Here is a 23,175-nt window from a genome sequence, read left to right as displayed (position 1 = left end):
ACACTATTTTTATACATATGAAGCATATGTATTCTTCCTTTATCTTATAGAGAATACACATACTTTAGTATAATGTACGTAAATAAACTTATATATAATAGTATATGAAGCATATGTATTCTTCCTTTATCTTATACAGAATACACATACTTTAGTATAATGTACGTAAATAAACTTATATATAATAGTATATGAAGCATATGTATTCTTCCTTTATGTTATAAAGAATACACATACTTTTTGTATTAAGTACCTTTCTAATTGTATAAAATGTAGAAATTAAACGCAGGAAGTTAGTTTTAAAAAATTTATTGTAAAAATAATTAAAAAATTATATACAATAATAAAAAATAATAATAGATATGTAAATAAAATTTTTGTGTATAATAAAATAAAAATGTAAAATATATAATAAAAATTAAAAATTGAATGTATATAACAAAAATAATAAGATGTAGATATATAATAAAAATTAAAATACAGATATATAATAAAAATAAAAATGTAGATATATAATAAAAATTAAAATACAGATATATAATAAAAATAAAAATGTAGATATATAATAAAAATAAAAATTGTAAAATATATAACAAGTGTTTGAATATAATGATATATACATTGTTCTATTGATATTTGTATTCTTTGTACTTGATTAATAAAACTAATTTAATATTTGAAATATGGTATTTACGTTATATGAAAAATCTATTTACAATATAGAAAAACTATTTACAATATATAAAAACTTTACATTATATCAGAGAAAACTATTTACTATATGAAAAATGTATTTACGTTATATAAAAAACTATTTGCAATATGAAAATCTATTAACAATATATAAAAAGTGTATTTACAAATTTTATATAATATATGAAAAAATCTGTTTACAAAATTTATATAATATATGGAAAAAATCTATTTGCAAAATTTATATAATATATGAAAAATGTAAATACAAAATTTATATATTATGTTCAAAACGAAGGGCTGACTGTAGGGGTGCGAAGTCTATGTACTTATTGGTGTTTTGGTAGGCGATGGAAAGTTTGTGAAAAGTTGTTCATGTAACTTAACCTGGAATAAATTCAGCTATAGCATGTTTAAGGACAGGATGTAGGATTACCATAATGTTTCCTTCCACATTTACTCATTGAACTATTTACATTAAAGCTATATTTTATTTGAGTAATATTTACAACCCATTCACACACTCATACGTACGTTCTTTACGAACCATAAACATGACTAAAACTTTACCCGCAATAACCATATGGTAATGTTCTATAGTCCGTCTTACTGTCATCGTTAAGTCGACGTCTTTTGTTGCCAAATTTTGATGAGTCTTTGTCTCAGGTCTACACACAATGATAAACACTTTCTTACGAGCAATTCTTCCTGGGATGTTTAACACTTTTTTTCAATTTTTCCGCGAACTAATTTATAGAAATGATCAAAATTTATTTCCTGTAACGCGCGATAGTCTAAAGTGATTCCCCGTATTTTATATACATAGTCTACATTTCCCGCCCAATTTCTTTTATACGATAGCAATAATTTTTTGGTCCCAAACCTATAAACGCGTTAATTTCCCACCCTTCCGGAACCTCGTCTGTTAGCTCGCAAGCTTAGGTTTTTCATTGCGCCGCTGAATAAACATAATACTATCGGTGTCACAGTATAGTGTGTCTTTTGGTCCTACAGTCATCAACAAATCGTAAAGCTTTAGCCGCGCCCATGATGTAATGAACGCAGCAAGCACAACGTTTGAAAACTTTAACGGCTTATTTTCGTTTTCAACGTTTTTATATGTGACAACAGCATGTTTTTCCCCAATGACTAGTACGCTTTATACTTAGTACTGCGGTGCCCATAGGTAGCCATAAAGCTTTTCTGGCGTGTCAACAACCACTGATTGTGACAAATCCGTTCTTTGTCCCCATTTGCCGTAGAGCGAATTGACGAATAGCTTGGCTATGTACCTTAATCCAGGGTTCAATCCAATATTTTTTTCATCTAATTGTATGCCTTCGTGGGCATAATAATTGCAAAATATATATTTTCATCTCCTTTGGTTTTGCACCAAGCAGGAAAACCAGAGGCTTCCTGCTTAAATTTCAGGAAGGAATTCACATAGTTATGGAAGAGACTATCCGAATTTCCCAACTTAGAACCGAGTAGTTCGAATTCCCAAATTTCATTAATTTGCAGTGTAGTGCTCTATGCAGCTCAGGGGTACAATACGTGTCTGTTGAGACACGTTCGGCATCACTATGTCTGCAATTGTTGACATTACTTTCTTCCATACACGTGCGACATAAACCAAACATAAGTCTACCGTTACACGTATACGGCAACACCGAAAAAAGAGATTTTTAGGGGGCAAGATGGTGCATTTAACAAGCCCGTGAATACTTTCCACTTCTTGAAAGTCGGGCCCCTTATGGATTTTAGGCTTCCCTACAGGCATCGGCTTACGAGCCATCACATACGGATATAACGAAGTTACATCCAGATACTGAATTGTTTCGTCATTACTACATTCGTACAATGCATTAAAGCATTCAGTACGACCACCATGAAAACCTTCTTTAGGTGCAAGATGATTGACAAGGTCCTTACACTGAGTTTTGATAAACTCTTGTAATTTTTTGTCGTTTTTCACCATGCTGTCCCATTCACATTCCCATATCTCAACAACATTGAGATTTAATTTTTTAGGAATGCGGTTTTTGTGATCGTATTTTCAAACCGTTCCTGCATTGATGTAGCATAACTAGAGGAACTGTCAAGAGGCTGATCCCGAAGCGTTGTATAACACTTCGCGAACCCGTGGAAGTAACACCCATTAAATTCGTATGCAGTTTTTGTCAGGTTATCAAACCCATCGACCTTATATTTACCAAAAGATCGTTCCAATCTATTCCCAGAATGTTGAATTCTTTTTCCTTTGGTACGTTTAAATACCGTAACCAATACATTGCTTCTAAGCTCTGCTGGTTACGATGATCGAACCCGAGAGGAGGAATAACTGGAATCGTCTCTACAGGTAAGTATGTAGACCGATACGTTAGTATAGCCAAACTCGTAATAGTGGACGAAGAAATAAAACATTGAATACCGTGAGTTTTTTCCTCGATCAAGTTTGAAAATTTGATGACCACTTCAGCCAGGATTTTAACATCGTTGCGGCAGTACATTGCCATCTCCTTGTGCAGATCATACTGCTCACCACTCAAAGGACGTTCTTGGTGCCAGGTGATTAATTGCTGTCGATCGGAAGAACTCATACTATCAGGATCAAAAAACTTAAGATCAGGAATCTTACCTACATAATTTTGATTTTCGATCGTATTAAACAAATATGGGAAATTTCCCTTTCGTAAATTTCCGCGCAAGCCTAAAGTTTTGGGTAATTTTGACAGCTTAATACCCATATAGAGGTAAGTCTCCCAGAAAATAATTTTATTACCAAGCCGAATTTCAATAATTTTTTGACCCTGCATAATAAGTGTGGGAGATAAGCAATGTTTATTAAATTCCTACAACTGAACTGGACATCGTAATTACAACCATTGTGCCAAAGCACAATGATTTTTTGAAACTGGACGAGGCATTAATACGAAATGAATGAACTCATCGATCGTTGAAAAGTCAAACACACGTTTTCCCTGTTCATTTCCACAAACAAAGCATGGATCATCCAGCTCTGTGTCCTTGCAAGAATGACATATATTCCTGCAAACCACATAGTTAACGCAGTGTTCTTGTTCCTCACATTCATTCTTACGAAGTAACATCGTTTCCACATCAAATACGATGTATAGGAATCTATCAATATGTGAATGACTGGACTTCTAAACATAACAAATATGATCAGCGTCTACATGCTTGTCACAAGACTTACACAAACGCTCACCACATTGATGCTCAGATTTCCTACGACGTATATTGTACATTTTAGCACATTGGGTACAAAACCGCTTTGTTTCACATAAACTCCTGCCACGTCCAATTACACGCTTATGATTTGTAAAGCATTCAGCCGAAGGAAACAATCTATGACAATCATTGCACTCCCGTTTAATATCATCAGCACATACCTTATAGTAAACTTCACATTCAATGCACTTAGCATCACATTTATCGTATTGTGCATGATTATATCCCTGTAAACAATGCTTACAATATCCTTTCATACCCAACAAAGAGGTAATGCATGTAATTAATTCATAATGACCCTTTTCGTAAAGGATAAGGATTTGTTTTTCTGCTTTTACTCCCGGATAAATTACATTGTACTCCCGGTTCATGGAGTTCCTTTCATATACTACGATTTGGTAGTTGGGTGCCAGGTATTGTTGAAATTTTTTCACATCATCAATATTACAACCATTTTGATGTTCAATGGTAACATCAGCATCATCACACAAATCGTTGGCTTGCTTCAGTAGACGTTCTGGGTGATTTTTTAACTTGTATACCTGTTCATATTTCTTATTGGCCTTTGTCATCTCAAGGATGACGCTCTTGGGAAGGCAGTATATATCCTTGTTTAACGGGATGGTACTTTGTTCATGATGTGTAGTAAGATCAACGTACTTACTAGTGCCACGTGTTTTACCTCTTCCCTTGCGAGGATTTAGTGTGTATCCTAAAGATTACTGAATCCCCGAAAAGGAAGTGTTCGTTACTATAAAGTACGTTCTCTACAGATCTAAAAAAGGCCTCCGGGTTCAATTCCTTCTTAGGACGCCACGTCATGTATACTGGCTTGTTAATCGTCGAGGCAGAGCTCTCGATAACCATACCAACACACATGTTATCGTCAACGTCGTTTAACGCATGCTCTTGTACATATTCAGAGTTTCTCCAAATAAACAACAGGGTCTTCGATTCCTATGTTGCGCAGGCGTTTTATAGTAACTTCCTTTTCCCGCAAGCCAAAGTATGGATAATGTTTGGTTTTACTACCAATGATGGAAAAATTATCATTTGTTCCATCCCATACATTTGATTTTCTGGTGCAGAACTAGGACCTGGCAAATTTACAGGTTCACCCATGAACTCGACAGAGTCATCTGCAATTAAGCCAGAAGTCTTCCCTGCAGATACCAACTCTCTAAATTTTTCATACGCCAATTCCCGGATGTTATCTTGACGAAAGAAGCCCACACGATATAAATCAATAATATCCTTTGCGGACTTACATTTTGCCAAAATAACAACCGGGTCATGTCCAAAATGCACCAACAATGCGCGTAGTAAACGCGCGTATTGCTCGTTATACACACGCACCCCTAATGCATGACATTGCGTCACCACCTCCTACGTAAAGAAAACTTCTCGGGCCATCATCATATCCACGTGATTCCAACATCTGCAACATGGCTTTAATTGTGTTGATTCCCTAGTATGCCATCGGTGAATCTAATTTAAACAAACAATTAATTAGTTATTTCACCTTATTATCATACACTAATTTATATCGCTCGGATATTTTAATTTACTTTTATGTGTAAACTTTAATTGCAGTAACTTCCTAAAAGACTATGTTTACACCTGGAAGTACAAAAACAAACTGAACTATGTTTTGCGTACGATTTTATAAATACTATTCCTTTGATCACGGCCACTTCCAAAATCTTCTAACTTAGAACCAACGGAGCGATGTTAGCTCCACGAGTAATTATATCGCAATGGTTTCCAATTGTTCTATGGATTCTATTTATACTTTCCAGGATTCGCACCCGTTTATTTATTTTGTATTCAAAAGAACACGTCCGCACAATGGAACTGCTTTCTATAGAATGACCAATTAATGATTTTGAGCTTCTTATATACACGCAGATAATGTAAATTTCCAAAATTCCACACGGCTTATAATTTACTAAGTATTTTTTTCAAAGATATTGTTTAACTTTATCAGTTAACAACACTTTCCGTTAACTAAATGACAACACGAAAGACGTCTTCACAGTACAAATTCTTCTGCTATACTGACCGCCGCGCACTTTTCCCGCTCTTATATAGACACAGATATGGAAAATTCCCAGAATTCTGTGCGAAGTTCTCCGAAGGTAACTATAACTTTATGATATAATCCACTATGTGTTTACCGAAATATAATTGAGTGTTTATTCTACAATAGTTCGGGACCAGCAAATCCACTCAGTTTCCGATAACTCTAAATGACAAAAATCCTATAATATTTATCTAACTGTTTTGCAATTGCAGCGCACAACGTACAAACAGGAACGTCTTCTATACTGATCCGCCGCGGCTTGCTGCGTTGAATTTATACTTTTCAAAATGTAATCTCATACCCAGGTGCATTAAACAAAAAAATCTCAAACCCAGACGACATGAAAATATTTTCTAAAGTAATACTATTCTTCTAAAACATGTATAATTTAAAGTCATGTGAAATTCTCGAAGTTTTCCGATCTTAGACGAACGTTTAATTTTCACGGACATTAATATTTTTACATTTGAAAGAGAACACCTATGATACAAACAATAAAAATCATAATTATTTTCAAAATAACATTAGCAATTCGAACAACAAAATACTAGTAAACGCAATTTAATGAAAATAGCATAGTAAACAACAAAGATTAAATAATATAGCAACAAACAAACAAGAAAATAAAAAATGTTAGAAAAAACGGTTTAGATCAGTTTCTGAGTCACAACATCAAAACAACAGCAAAACCGTATTTAATTCACCAAAATATTAAGAAGTAACAGTATCAGATTTTAAAAGATACTGAATTATTACAGTTTATTCAAAATAGCATTTAAATACTTAATTGTTACAAATTATAGTTAAGAAAAATTACGTATGGTTAGAATGAAAGGGTTAATAGTTACAAATCATAGTTAAACATCAATCAGCAGAGAAAATTTATTAAATAGGAATAGCAAAAATTAAAATAAATAAGGTTAGGAAAAGCATAATTGTTTAAAAGATTAATTACTAAATTTAAAATACGTATAGTTAGAAAAAGCATATTAAATTAAGAAGCAAAATAAGAAAAATAAAATAATTAATATGATAACTGTTCTACAGTATTCAATGAAATGCATCAACAAAGAAAACTAATATATTAATTAAATATTTTGTGACTTTCTATTATTCAATTTGTAAATTTTGATTTATTGTAACTATTTTTTATAATGCAATACTAATGAAAGTTCAGTTAATTTTATTTTTCTACTTTAACTGTAAACGTTAATGTCTATTTTTCAAATGACATTAAATTCTTGCAATGCAATTCTTTATGTTTACATGGAGCTCTTTGATTGTAAAAAATGCAAAAGTGTAAATATAATTTTTACATGTTTACATGAAACTTTTTGTTTGCAAAATACAATTTTTTCATATATTCGTTTCATCACATGAAATTCTTTGATTGTAAAATAAAAAATGCAAAAAAGTAATTAAAATTTAAATGAGTTGCAAATAAAATATAAGTTTACATGTTCTTAAAATATTCATTAAGTTTGCGCACTTAAACACATGTAAAGTTAGTTTACTCAAAATTATTTGTCAGTATGTCTTTAATTATATAAAATTTTATATTATAGTTTCATTAAGTTAAAATTATTTTTAATTATTTAATGTTCATAAAATTTTATTTATGTAATATTTCAACTGAACATTTTAAAGTTTGCTAAATACAATTTATATTAACACTCATCACCGCTGATTGGATGCAAACAGATCTAACAGGACACGTTGTATTAATTTTCTGGTGCACTTGTATGCCGTTGTCAACACTGAAAAAATAAAAACATTTATTAGTATACAATTTCAGTTTTATATTTATTATTTTGTTACAAGTTTAATGCATAGTAAGCTATTTAGTAATTATTTTTATCAACTTTCAGTTTAACAATGAGCTTAATTACAAGTTCAAAATATAATTTCTCTGAATTTTCTTTAATGAAAACAATCCAAAAAATAATTATCAATGAGCGTTATTACAAATAACATGTAAATCGTGTTTTCTTTAATAAAAGCGAATATTTAAAAGTTCGAAATTTTTCAAACTTCACACAAATAATTAACACCGAAATTCTGATGAAGCAAATTATTTAATAGTTCACAATTTATTTTAACAACGAGTTTGTGTAACAGACGAGAGAATACATAAGCAAAGTTTGTGAAGCAAAACGAACAATTAAAAGATAGGATCCAATTTAAAATAACGACTTTCTATAAGAAATTTTTTGTAAGTTCACAATCAATTTTAACAAAGAGTTTGCACAGCAAACGATTCAATAAATAATTACGACTTTCCAATATTAACAACGATTTTTAAAATGTTCACACAATGTGTTCTGAATTTGCTAATCAAATGAAGCAGTAAAATAAAATAACACAAACAAATAAAATAATCATAAATAAATTTGTTCAGTTTCGAAAGAAGTTTTAATATGATCACAAACTATTTTAACTATGAGCTTAATTAGTATTTTCGAAACATTTTTTACAACGAGTATGCTCTGGCATACGAACCAATAAATAAGTTGAATTTGCTAAGCAAATGAACCAATTTAAGATTAATAACACGAAACAATACAAAAGCTGAGTTTTAATTAAAAAACGAAATAAAACAAAAGCAGAGCTTAAACAAGCGAATTGATAAAAATTGAAATCCATCTGTAAAATAAGTTGCTCCGACTAATTTATTAGGAGAATACAAATAAGAATAAGCTAATGAAGTGATCGAACAAATTATCTGTAGGTTCGCAGCGTAGCTGTTCTTTATGAGATTTCATTGAAATCGATCCGTCAACGAAGTTGGTAAACAAATTAAAGATTATTTCAAGGAACTATATTATGAAACAGGATAAGTAACGGAATAAATATTGGTTGCATACTTACAGGATATCTGCAGGTTTTAAATTTCAATTTCTTGAAAGATCCCAAAGAGATATCTTCAAAGTCCAACTGATCTGGTGGAGTATCCTAAAACAAAGACATTCTTTCAGTGACGCACATTCTTTTATTTTCATTCATTCACAATCAAAGATTATTCAGAGTTTGTGAAACAAACGAACGAATAAAATTATCACAGCGTACCAGCTCCTACGACTTTCCATGTGATAGGAGAGTGTAAAAATAAGAAACGAATTATTTTGCAAGTTCGAAACAAATAACTAACACCTAGCTTCTAATGAAGCGAATTTTTTTGAAAGTTCACAAATAAATTTGTTCAGAGTTTACAATTTAACAGAAATCTTTTTAGTACACTCACGTACTGTTCGAACATGTGAGAGAATAAAAGATACGAAGCAATAAATAAATAACACCGAACTTCTAATGAAGTGATCAACTAAAATAAAAATAAGTTGCTCCGACTAATTTATTTAGAAGTTCAAAACATACTTTGTCTTTTATAAAACGTAAAAATAAAAAATAAACTGTTTTCTTTAATCATCGCGAATATTCAAAAGTTCAAAATTATTCGTAGGTTCACATTTTTAACATGTTCGCAAATACAATTTGCTCCGAGTAATTTATTAGGAGAGTATAAAATTATGAGATTTCATTGAACGTCAAAAATGCAATTTAGTATGTTCACAACGGTTCAGTTTTAAAAGTATTATTGTAAATAATACGAATTATTTATTACATTGCAACAAGGTTGCTCTATTTGAGTAATTTATTACGAAGTGATCAAGAAAAAAATACCTTTGGTACTAATCCTCAAAACCTCTGATACTTCCGGTAGTACGTTCTTAAATCGTCCACACCAATGGATATCCTAAAACATATCATAATTTGTATTAGATTTGTATACACTATAGATAGTTTTATATGCATACACTATGTATATATATTTATTATAGAATATCTTATATGCATACACTATAGATTCTTATATGTATATACGCAGTATGTATGTATCTACTATAGATTCTTATATTTATATAATATGTACTATAAAGTCTTATATGTATACACTATGTATATATCTAGTATAGATTCTTATATGCTTACACTATATAGTATAGATTACCTTTATAAATATAGCATGTATATATCTATATTGACCTTAGATAATATTGAATTAAAATTCAAAAGATCTACCTTAAGATGATTCTCGTGTTAAAGATCATATCAATTACGTATATTAAATCTACTATTTATAAAATAGAAATTTTTTCAAGCAGTAGGATAATGTATGGACATGTAGCGACAAGTCTAGTAGAAACCATAGGTAAATATCCAAGACTAGTATGAATAGTCTTGGGAGAGGGCTAATATAAAATGTGCTGTTTCGTAAACGCATGCTGAATAATATTTGTACAGCCAAACAGGAACATAATGTCTTAGTATAAAGGCATAGAAATCTTGTAGGATTACATCCAAAAAAGCCAAAGAAAACAAAATGAAAAAAACTCCAACTAACACGAAACATAAATACAAAGTAAGGTTAGCTTGGGTTAGCTTAGCTCTTCTTACGAGCATGCTCTGGCATGCGATCCGTAAAAATACCTTGCTTAGTAAGGGAGCCATTAAAATATTAGAACACAAATAAAAACGACTTTCCACGGAAAAAGAGAAGTTAAAAATCTAAAGAGGCAAATTTTTACTTTGAGCCAAACAGTGACTTCAACCGATTCATCTGATCCGGTTTCCGGAGCAGTTTAGGAATCATTCCTAAACTGCTCCCGGAACCGGATCACATGAATCGATTACAATTACTAACACAGTGAAAGTAATGTACGATGTTAAGAATTATACTATAAGTACAAGGGCTACAATGTTACTAAACATAAATTTAAGTGAAGCGGTGACTATCAATTTTGAGATCTAAATGGGCGCTACCGCCCCCCAAACCCCCCGCTCAACTACCATAAAAACATCCAAAATAATAATAAATAATCACACCACTACTATAAAGCTAAGATAAGAAGGGAAAATTTAAAAAAACACTCGTCTCTAATCATAAATCAGTGCGACAAAAAAAAACATCTCAACAAGACAATAGGACAAGCAGCAGCAAACCAAATACTTTGCCTAATACACAAATGCAAAACAAATCAAGAATTAAAATAATATGAATTAAAAAAAGAAAACACTCACCATTTCGCCATAGAACACTCATGAATAATTAACTCATAATTCCTTTTACCCACTTTTACCATACGTCGGAAATATCTTCAGCCTTAGACCACAACCATGATAGGTTTTCTGTAACTCAATTAAACCACACTCTGCTGCAAAGTGATATGAGTTAATATCCGAATCTAATACAAACTTATTTAAACACAAGTTCAAATTCTTTGTATTAAATTCATGAAACGGTTTCTCAATCGGATTTGCTAACTCGATCGTCGCCATGAAACGAAAATTCAATTACGCGCTCCCCGCATGCCATCAGCAATAGCACACACATACAAGCACACAGAACATGTGACATCACACTAACTACCATATGACTGTAGAGAGACACCTAGTGGGGAAAATATGAACTAAGACGTCACACCAAAGGCAAGAACAGTTCCAACAAGTGACTCACGCAGAAACAATTCCCTAAAGTGACTAAACCTATAAGAACCGATTAAAGTCACAGTTTGAGTCAAAGCAAAGACTTACCTCTAAAGATAATTAGAAAACGTACAAAGGAAGGACAAACAGAACAAGCAGCCAGGGAGAAAAATAGCTATAAAATAGGTAGAAAGGAAATACTTGTGTATGGCAGAGATAAATACAGTTAAGAATAGATACAGAGGAAAAGAGGGAATATTGCAAGCGGGGGAGAAGGAACAAGAGCAAACAAAAGCAAAAGATAAATGGAAAAATACAAAGTAAACTATGGTTAGGTTACGTTAGGTTTAGAAGGTAATGAAGCAAATAAATAGAGGAAAACAAAAGACAAATAGTTTAATTGTCAAACAGGAAGAAAGAAAGAGGAAAGAGGATATAGTTATGTAGATGGCAGTAGTTGGAAAGAGAGAGACAGTAGGCGGAGAGACAGATGAAAAACAGGGAGAGAGAGAGAGGGAGAGAGAGAGAAAAGTTATAGTTATGTAAATGGCAGTAGGTGGAAAGAGAGATAGAAACAAAGTAGGCGGAGAGACAGATGAAAAATAGGGAGAGAGAAAAGGTATAGTTATGTAGATGGCAGTAGGTGAAAAGAAAGAGAGAAACAAAGTAGGCGGAGAGACAGGAAAAACAGGGAAAGAGAGAGAGAAAGGGAGACAGAGTAGGGGAAAGACAGAGAAAAAGAAATAGTTGTGTGAAGGTGAAAAACGAAATGCTAATACCAATAAAGGAAAGCTTAATTGTTTCATATTCTATCAAGTATTAAAAAATATAAGATAAAATAAGAAATCAAAACCAATAACAGTTCAAGGAATAGTAATAAAAAAAGTCTCTGAAAGTAACAATAAGGGAACCATGATAAAAGAAATATTGGTTTAGAAGGGATAGCTTAATGTGTATAAAAGGGTACGGGTCAACTGAAGCTAAGCTATACAAGGTTAGGAAAAGCATCAAAATGTTAAAACTTGTGCATAAACAAAACATCGTGGCAAGAGAATTAAATCAAACAAACTTATTTTATTCTGTATTCTAAGTCTAAAACATGTATTTTGTATCTGTTAATTTTATTTAGTATTTTTATAATTCACTCACTCACTTATTTACTTACACACACACTCACTCACTCACTCATGGGCGCAGTGGCTCAGTGGTAGAGCGTTCACCTCTAGTGCATGGGGCTTTGGTTCGATCCCAGCTCGCGCCAATTATTTCAACATTTTCATGACAAACATTAAGTTTGGATTTATTTCTTATAAATTGTGCTGGACAAACACCATTGCGTGGGTTTTCTCGGGGTTCTCCCATTTTCTCCCACTTTCTTCATTCCACCATTTTCATTCATTACTCATAATCACCGTCTCCTTTAGCCTAACCAGCATAACCGTGGGACTTAAAGGTTTCATTTTTCATTTTCATTCACTCACTCAATTACACACACACACACACAGAGACAGACACACACAGTCGCTCACTTACACACACACACAGTCGCTCACTTACACACACACACAGTCACTCAGTTACACACACACACACACACATTTTTTAACAACGAGTGTTATTATAAATAACACGAACAAATAAATAATTAACACAGAACTTCTAATAAAGTGATGAAACTAAAATAAACATAAGTTACTCCGTCTAATTTATTAGGAGAGTATAAAAGTAAGAATTGCCCTTTAGTTCCATGATGGTATGCATTCCAACACTACGACAGTGTCGCACCTTATTGCCTAACCTCATAGGATAAATCCGTTGGACAGTTCCTATATTCTTAACAAATATACTTATAGGGCACCCTCCCGCGTACTGTGTAGTATCCATGTAATTGTACTCGCTTAACTAATTTTACAACAAACCAGTGCCAAGTCACAACCCCATTTTCAGTAAACCGCCCTACCACTCTTTCTTTCTTATCTTGCGCCATCCCTGTCATTGAATTATTTGTAGGTTCACACTCTATTTTAACACGAAGCTTCTAATGAAACGCAAAAAATGAAAAATGTGTTCACATACACTATTCGAACACGTTATACATGTGAGGGATTAAAAGATAGGATTCAATAAATAATTTACGACTTTTCATAGAAAAGGAGAATATGAAAATAAGCACGTAAAATTGGTTAGTCCATGATTGAGCTGGGGACCGCAGGTGTATGAGGCAAACGTCTTACTTACTACACCAGAATATGCAAATGTCACTTTGGAGGGAAGCGTGCTGAGTCAAATGTGTTCCGCCTAATTGTATCAACGTATGCAAGTTCTACATTTATTTTAAATACGATAGTAAATTGCTTTTTTTATTACCCGTACTGTTCTATAAACAGTCCCTACTCTCATAATTTTGACAAATAAAACTATAGGGTCCGAAAACGTGCAGTGCGGGTGCACTCCCCATGTTTTTCTTCAATATTCATAACCTACAATCCTGCTCTCATAACCACAGTGATCATTTATGTTATTCCATTCTCAAATAAGTTTATGAATCTTGCAAACTTTTTCCGGGATTCCCTGTAATTTACTTCTGTCATAAGTTTTCTCGTGTCTTCCGTGAAAAAAAAACTTTTACAATCTCCTAACTTAATCAACTCAATTTTCAATCTTTAAATTATCTATCCGTGGAATAATATATATAAAATACAAATTTTAACAACAAGTGTTATAAATAACGCAAGCAAGCAAAAGTAAAAAAGAAAAAATTCTTATCACATCCTGACCGAGGATCGAACGCGCGACCTGAGTCCGGCGCGTTGCTTACTATGCTACGAAGCGACGCGATCTCAATCTAACGCTTTTCCTGCTAGCACGTGTTTGTATCCAAGTTTAACATTTAGAATTGTTTCAGTATACTAGGCAAATTATATTTTTGCTTCCAATATGGTAGTACATTTGATTTCTATGACAAACAAGAAATAATTTTACCGTTCTGACTAATTTTTACAATGTATAGATGAAATATTAATTGTGTTTGCACCTAGTTTTATTTATTTGTACAAAATGTCTACCAACATGCAGTGGCAAATATATTTTGTTCGTTCAAAATGAATTTAGCGGTTCGCATTGTGCTCAAATAATTATGAATAAAACCATAATTTGTACAAGTACCTGTAATAAAACAGTATTTGTCCAACTAGTTTATTACAAGGAAGTTAAGATCTTAGCAATGAAATCCCATCTTCAAAGCAAGTATCTCAACGAACGTTCAAAACCTAAATTCCGTATAATTGATTAGGATTATTACAAGAAACGTATTAAATACTAAAATAACGCGTATTATTCGCGGTTTTACCATGGAAAGTTCAAATTTATACTTTAGGGCAGGGCGAAGCGTTCACCACTGGAGCTCCCCTACAATTGCATTCCAATATATCCAATAAACAAGCTATCCTAACCAGTATAATGCTAGAACGATTTCAAATCTAACTGTCTCCTAAATGAATTCTAATTGTTCTTACGGACAAAAGTGCTGTAACAAATAAACATTAATCCTATACAAAACTGTAAAACCCTGTAGCTTTTGTTTTTAAAGCAGTAATTTAAGTCTTAGTTCATGAATATGCCATTCATCTTATTATTCATTATATTAAGTGTGTTCCCACCACATTCTTTATTCCCTTATTTCTCAAAATTATAACTTAATACCAAATATTCTACGTTAAACATGATCTGAGGTTCCACAGGTCATAAAATAATTACTAATTTCTCTAAGAAGCTAGGCTTCTCCATGGATTCTCACCACCCACATTTTCATTTCATCAAACTTAACAGTTCTATGAAAATACAATTGTCACAATAGGCTAAAATCTCATCTCTATTGCCCGGTTTTTTCGCAAGCAAAAGCAATATTCAACAAACCATGTTCACGGGATAATATTTTTATTAAACTTTAAAATTAATCCAGTTCCCTCTAGCACTTAAAGAAATTGTCTACATGCGGGTCCTATATACAGCAATTTTCTGAAACTAGCAAAACAAGTTATCCTACAAATGCTTTCATTCATCAAAACTCCATAAAAAATGAAATTTCCTAAACAAATCTACGTCTATCATCACTTAAAACTCAAATTAAAATTGTTCTTGAAATTGTTCTTGTAGTCACAGGCGTTGAACGCCAAAACATGTTATAGCTAACAAAAAAATCCACAGAAACCTATTTTTTGCTAAAGTAAATGATTACCCATAATATTTTACGCATTGTCCGCAATATTACAACAACGTATTAATTTAAACTAAATCCTACCACTACACTCTACAATGTAAAATCCTTTATGGTTTCGTAAGTATCTCTGAATTAAAAATAAAAACTTTACGGAGGCCATGTAACTGCTTTTTACACATAGTTCTTACTTTGATTAATAGATGGCGGTAAACGTGTTGTTTACGACCCATGTTTTGTCTAACTGTTCTATGTAAATCAAAATAATGTCCCCGAAACTTCCTTCACAATTATAATAGTGTTTTGTTTCATAGCCACAAATTAATACTAATGAACATAATGAACATAATAATATAATTTCTACACAAATCTAGTGTATTACAATAATTTAATACATTCACATTTTTAAATAAGGTAGCATCACAAGATCGGATTTTCTCTAATTCTGCCTTCCCAAGCTATCCGTATTAAATCAATCTACAGTAAAACATCGTTCATTCTCATCAAGCAAATTCGTTTTTAATTAAGACTAGTAGTTCAATTCGTGATGTAAGCCGTTCAATAATAAGCTTCCTTCTCTTAATACTCATGGAAACATTAAAATATGTAATACTATTTCATAAAAGTGTCCAAAAGTAATATATTTCCTCACTCTGTCATTAATACGTACACGTCATCTATAAGCTACGTGTTCAATTCCTGTTAAAAAAGTGTATAACCCTAGCCACAGTTTTCCTCGTTTTACAACAAATAAATGTCAAGGCTTAGGCCGTTTTCTTTCAATTAAAAAGAAAGCCTAAAATCTAAATCCATATCCATTAAGCTACCGTTAAAATTTTATTTTCTTATTAGTTAAAGCTCTTCCATGGCTAGGCGGTGGTGTAAAACACCCGGGTCAATTCCTCCAGTTTATGTGGCCTACATTAATCTATAAGTTCATGTCTCAAATAGCATTGGTGGTAAAAAAACCTCTAAATTTACAATCAATTATATTATAATCATCTTTACTACTCCTAGTTCCATTCCCAACGCAAACTTCTATATTTCTGCATTTAATGTTAAGCAAAAGGATCACGAGCCTCAATGTTAAACAGTACATTAAACTGTAATTCAACTCAACTCTGTATGAAATAGTAACGTCCGCTTCTACCTATTAAACACAATACACTCAATAATATTTATGAATAAAATCTAAAATGAAATATCAAAGTTGTTCAAGATAAAATAATGTGCGCGTCTATATTATTATTATTCAAATTTACTCCAAACAAAACGTACAATTTCAATAATGCATTTATATTGTTTAAATATATTTTCAAATATAAATAAAAATCAAATTAAACTTACCAAAAACGATCGTAAATCAGCATACAAATATTAACAGCATGCACTATTCACGCTACAAATCTGCAAATTTTTTTCCGATGTTACCTCCACAATATCTTGATTCAAAAGAGGGCTAAATATCATTGTAGTATAGTTTATACATATTATGCCCTCCCTCAAAGAGAGGAGAAGATGATGCAGTCATGCTTTTTTATTATCACGTGGACAAGCGTTGCCAAATGAAATATTTCACTGACCTCTATCTTCTTACTCATCCTAAGAAGGCTACGGTCTTCACTCATCAAAACCAAACAATTAAATGGCAAATTGGCAACACCGATGAGGTCACTCACTTGTTTTCCGTATGCAATGGGAAATTTCCTCCGTGCCTGAGCGAGTAAAGTATAATTTACATAAATAAAAATAGACATGGTCTAGCTTTGGTTTTACTTCCTTTAACTCGTGACTCATAATCTATATGATTTCATCTGCTGTCCACAGAGTTATCGAATGCTTTTTATCTTGAAACATTGGTTTCAATGAAGATATCCAATAAATAAAACAATATTTTCTTCTTTAATAGCCTAAGTTTATAATTCAATTTTCAATATTATTATAATTCAATCACTAAAATATATTTAATCTGTTTCGATAAAACGTACACCATGTGAAAACATATGTGGTTCTCTGTAAGTCCCTGTGTTAAAATATTCTCAATACAATTCAAACTTTTCCATTGGTAAGCAATTAGCATACACCCCTTTGGCATGGGTGATTCGGGTTCAATTCTCGGTGCAAGCCATATGGTTCGGGGTCTACATTAAGCTGTAGCTTTATGTCTCAAATAGCCTTGGTGTTAAAAGAAGCGCTAAATTCACAATCATATGCATCTTTAATGTAAAACCTAAATTCGATTCCCTGCGGGAGCTCATATAGTTCATATTGTATGTTATGTAGGTCCGCGTCTCATATAGCATTGGTGGTGAACTCAAAACCAATTCAAACTTAATCTTTAGCCTACGTCTCAAAGTTTCCAATAGGTCTATGTCTTATATAGCCTCTTTGTTAAAACTCAATAAATACAGTTCAAGTCTAGTCCAAGGGGTTTCAAGTAATCTAATTTATTTAAAAGTAATGTTGAATTTTCAAAATGGAATCTGCTCAAATATTTTATAGTGGGACGTATAATTTAATCGCTGTGGAAAATACTCGCTAACGTTCTTGCCTTCGATTCAAGCGGTCCCAGGTCGGATTCGTGGTGGGGGCACTCGGTCAAAATGTAAAACATTTTAATTTCCTAAATATATTTTTCTTAGGCCAGACAAATGTCTGTATAGTACCTAACTTATATCCCTCTTACTTTTCCCTTCCCGTAATAATGTGCTTGCCAAAAATATTATACATAATGGTCCATAAAAACATATCTAAATTTTAACTAGTAATATCATAAAACAAGACAATAATAAATGCCATATGCCTTCCACAATATTAGTATTATACGTCAATAATATTCATTAATACGTAATGTTATCATGTAATCAATTTAAAATACATTCAGTGTCATATAATCTAGAAATAATTATAAGTTATACCAATCCATGCGCATTTCTAGACATAATACACAAATCATATGAGAGTTTATAAATTTCAACTTAACTGTCTCTAAATAAAAATGTATGGTCTCTGATTTTTAACAAGGGACATCAATCAATAATGCAGATGCATTTCTATAGTTCATAACATCAAATCATATATGACCATTAAAACTAAATTTCGTTTATTCAAACTTAACAAATGACCACGTAATTCAAACTTTACCGCTGGATGTATCTATGATAGTAAAACATTTTCAGACATAAAAAATAGATAGCGTTACAGGTCTTTTTCACTAGTGCCAAAGAAACAGTTGTATTCGTCAGCTAAACGGTAGCTAAACGGTAAGATGATGAATCAGTAATGCAGGGGTTGCGAGTTCAAAACGCGTCCCTGACAGCAAAAATTATTTTATATAATTTAATGCTAAAATCGTTACCAATAATAATAACAATAATAATAATAAGGCAATTCAAATATTAAGTCAATGTAAATCAATACATAGTTCCAAATAGCATACATGCTTCATGTATAGTCCTTAAAGCAAACCAAAGCGGGAGGAAAATACCATAAATGTCCGTTGTTGTGCAAATGATAAATGGCAAGTATACAAAGCGGAAGTGTGGAAAAGTATTAAAAACTCGTACCATGGTCAAACAGTAATGGCGCCAACAAAAGCTAACGTTCGGTGCAGCGTGGGTGCCGTGCGGCAAATATACAAAGCGGTTGGGCGGAAAAGTATAAAGGAAAATACCATTAGCGTCCACGGCTACCGAGCGGCAAAATACAAAGCGGGCAGGAAAACTCGCCACGGTAATGGCGCTAGCGCAAAGATCACACATACGTGATAAATTAAATAAAAAACAATCAGTGCTTCTGAGCACTATTAAAAAATGAATAAAAATTCCTATTGCTTAATAAAAAATTAAATAGAGCTTTCTAATGCGTAATAAAATATAAGCATAAACCAGTGTTAAAAAATAAACAGGACTTCCTGTTGACTAATAAAAAATAAACAGGGCTTTCTGTTAACTAATAAAAACTGAATAGGGGTTTCTAATGCTTAATAAAAAAATAAATAGGGAAAATAAAAAATAAATTGTGTTTATTTAATGGAAAATCAAGTAAAATATGGGTAAAATTACGTCATTATCGGTTCACAAACAGGTAAAAAGTCCCTCTAAGCATATAAAAAGTATCGTAAGCCGGTATATACCTATATACTTGTTTCAGGTGGTAAGGTCAGATTGTGTCCCAATGCTACTTACCGTTAATCTCGAACATCATAACATTGTGCTCACTTAGCGTGGCCGTATCCAAGACCCTCCAGTTGCATATTCTGTTACTTAGTTGTAACGTTGATAATGTTACGTCTATATTCGATTCCCCACCTTGCGTGTTTCTAAATGTTGGCGAATGTCCTTCTACATTTATAACCACTAGCTCATTTTGCGCGATCATTTCTTCTAACTTTTTCCCTATTTCATCCGTAATCCTACTATTTCGAATTGGCGATTTATCATTTGCATCCATACAAATAAGTATTTCGTCATTTTTATATGTTTCGCATATTTTTGTCAAATTCATTAAAGGTTCGATGTCCAGACTAAACTGACAGTAGCAATTTATGATTTTATAATTTCCCATTTCTGTTTTGACTTCGATGCAAATTAGCACGGATCTCTAAATTGAATTAAATTTAATGTTTTGAAATTCTTGTTTCTATTTACTATAACCACCATTGGTTTCTCTGCTGTTATTTTTGTTCGGTTTCTCCCCCATGTTTGGTTTACCACCTGTGTTAGTTTTCTTAGGTTTCTCTCCTGCATAGATAACTTCCGTTGATCCCATTACTGTTAATTTATTGTTTTTTGTAGGGTTCCTGTATGAGAATAATATCTATCTCCTCTTTTTCTGCTAATTCTTGAATCTCGTCCATGACCGTTATTGAGTTTACTGCGTTTATCTGCATGATTTTAATCGTATTGTTTGGAGTTAATTAAACCATTTTGATCGTCAAGGATTAAAAATTTTGACGTGCCAATGTGGCCAATCTGCTGTATGGTCATAGACGATTCTCCCATATTGTTTAGCGAACTCTCTATACACCTTTTGCAAGTCCAGTGTCATTTCTATTCTTTTGAATACTTTGTTGACATGTTCTAAAAGATTGTATGGATCAGATGTTATCCCATTTGCCTTTAGTTCTATTTCATCCACGTCTTCCAACTGCGGGAAGACAATGTTTTTCCGAGTTCAATATGTTGTCGCACTAAGTGTCTCAATGCTGTAGTTAGCAATTTAAGCTCTTCTAATCTTCCAAGGATCATCTGCGTTTCAACGTTTTATATAGTTTTTCCTTGTCCGGTATTTCTTTGTTCTCATATTTTTCCTTTCCTATTAGTAGTCTCTCCATCTTGTCAGATGCATCCCAATCTGTTTTTCTTTTCCATCTCTTTAATACTTTCTTTCATTATTTTTGTTTGTGGGTGTTCTAGGTCTTTTCTAACTTCATTCTCATTGTACCCATGACAACCCATCTCGCCACATTCTTTTTCGTAATATTCAAATGCCAGTTTTGAGCTACTGAGGACTCTTGAGTCCATTATTTTCATTTTTAGGGTTAGCTTTTGTGTATTTTTTTATTATTTTGAATAGTCTCTGGATTACTTCTTGCGGCTTTTTGCTACATAACCCCATCGCAAGTGCTGGAACTAGAATATCTTTTTTATTTTATATTTACTTATCTCCAGGGTTAAAATAAAACTTAACACTATTTCTACGTCTTCCAGAGGCGATTCTTTATTTGATTTTATATGGATGAAGTTAGTGCTAAACTTATTCGAGGAGTAATATACTCTGATGACTTTGTCTCCGTTTTTAATATCCACATATTACATTTTGTATATTTTAAAGTTTCCATGAGTTTTAACCACGTTCTACGCAAAACCTTTTGGGAATGTTGTCAAATCAAGATAAATGAGATGCATTCCACACGTGTTCGTATCTTCAAGATCGATATATCCCCCTTCTATTATATCCTTTTCTTTGCTGCTTATTGGTGTTGATTTTTCTAGCCAACCTTCAAATTTTGCTTTTAAGAAATTCTTGCTTCTATTTTCAGACCTAATTTTATCTCTTATTATATTGAACTGACTTTTCTTTTTACTTTTTTGTTTTTTTTCCTGTTGTTTATAAATAAATCTTTCAGGATACTTACCCATCATAGTCTATCCTTGAGGTAGAGCGCTAGTAAAGCATTTTGTTGGTCGCACAGTCCTTCTCGATTTAGCCTCACATTTTTTTCTTTTTTTGCACGGTATACAGATCTTTGCCTTTTCTTTTTCAATACAATTTGAACGTCCATGTTTTCCGCACTGTATGCAGATTTTTTTCCTCCTCCTTGCAAGGTTTACTGACGTGACCATAGTCGAAACGAAACAAACATCTTGGGATTGTTACAAAGTCCTTGACTCCGTGGACCTCATACATTAGATATATTTTATGCTTATGCTGTGTCAAGTATATATTCCCTATAAAGATGAGTACTCAAAAGAAAAAAGTCCACTCCAAATCAACACGTCCACTCATGTAATTATTGTTCTGTCCCAATGCCCTGTATACAGATACACATATGTCTTCTCACAGCAAAATTAAACGAATCTTTTCCACAGAATATTTTTCATTCTATACTCTGATCCAGGGGTAGAAATGGAATTTTAGAACTAAGGGGAAGTCAATAGTAGATAAAGTTTGATTAGGCTATGTCACGAGAATACAAATTCAGAAAGTCGGAAGTGCAAGCAAACTTTAATGGAAAACGACTTAAACGATAGTGATTGTTGCAGAACAATCAACAACCAAACAAAAATAATATCACCATTCAAATTTCCTATCTGTTACAAATTACTACAGATATTTCTCCTTATTTTGCACAAACACTTCAACTTACTAAGGGGATACCATCCCCTTGTGTATGCCTGATTTCCACTCTTGGTTTGATCTCAGGCTTTAACACGGAACCATATTTAGAGGCAATTTTGACGCGGGACCCTTTCGCCCGGACCTTTTTCACGCTGGGCCCTTTTAACTCGGACAATTTTGAAGCGGGACCGTTTTGCCTTTGGCTCTTTTGTAGCGGGGCTGTTTTGACCTATGCCGTTTAGAGGAAGGTCCTTTTGACCGTGGCTCTTTTGACGCAGGGCCCGTTTTCGCGGGGTCCTTTCGACACGCTGCCTTTTTGACTCGGGCCCTTTTTTGCGTTGACCCTTTCGCCGGGCTCCGCAAACCGTTTTGACTGAGCCCTTTTGTCGCAGAGATCTTTTAACCCGGGGCCGTTTTGACATGGACACTTTTCTCGTGGGGCCCTTTTACCCGGGCCATTTTGACCTGGGCTTTCTTGGAGCGGGCCAGTTTTTACTCGGGGTTGTTACACGCAGGTTCCTTTTGACTCGGGTCATTTTGTCGTGGGACTTTTGGACGCATGGCCGTTTCGTCTCGGGCACTTTTGTTGCCGAGACTTTTTGACACG

At 32.9% G+C, this 23,175-nt stretch overlaps 1 long non-coding RNA gene across 1 annotated transcript; it reads right to left on the bottom strand.

The window, feature by feature from the left end:
- Positions 1 to 769: 769 nt before the first annotated feature.
- On the bottom strand, positions 770 to 17,194 carry LOC145693740 (uncharacterized). The gene is made up of 5 exons (XR_014132822.1): positions 17,073 to 17,194; positions 9,707 to 9,779; positions 8,897 to 8,980; positions 7,710 to 7,785; positions 770 to 5,433 (listed from the first exon to the last, which is right to left on the bottom strand). It is a non-coding gene; the product is annotated as an uncharacterized LOC145693740 (long non-coding RNA).
- Positions 17,195 to 23,175: the final 5,981 nt, after the last annotated feature.

The sequence above is a fragment of the Thermobia domestica genome, chromosome 8, assembly GCF_964235325.1.
Source record: "Thermobia domestica chromosome 8, izTheDome1.hap1.1, whole genome shotgun sequence".
Taxonomy (NCBI): Eukaryota; Metazoa; Arthropoda; class Insecta; order Zygentoma; family Lepismatidae; genus Thermobia; species Thermobia domestica.
Note: the sequence above shows the minus strand (reverse complement) of the source record. Positions and strands in the feature narration are given on the sequence as shown.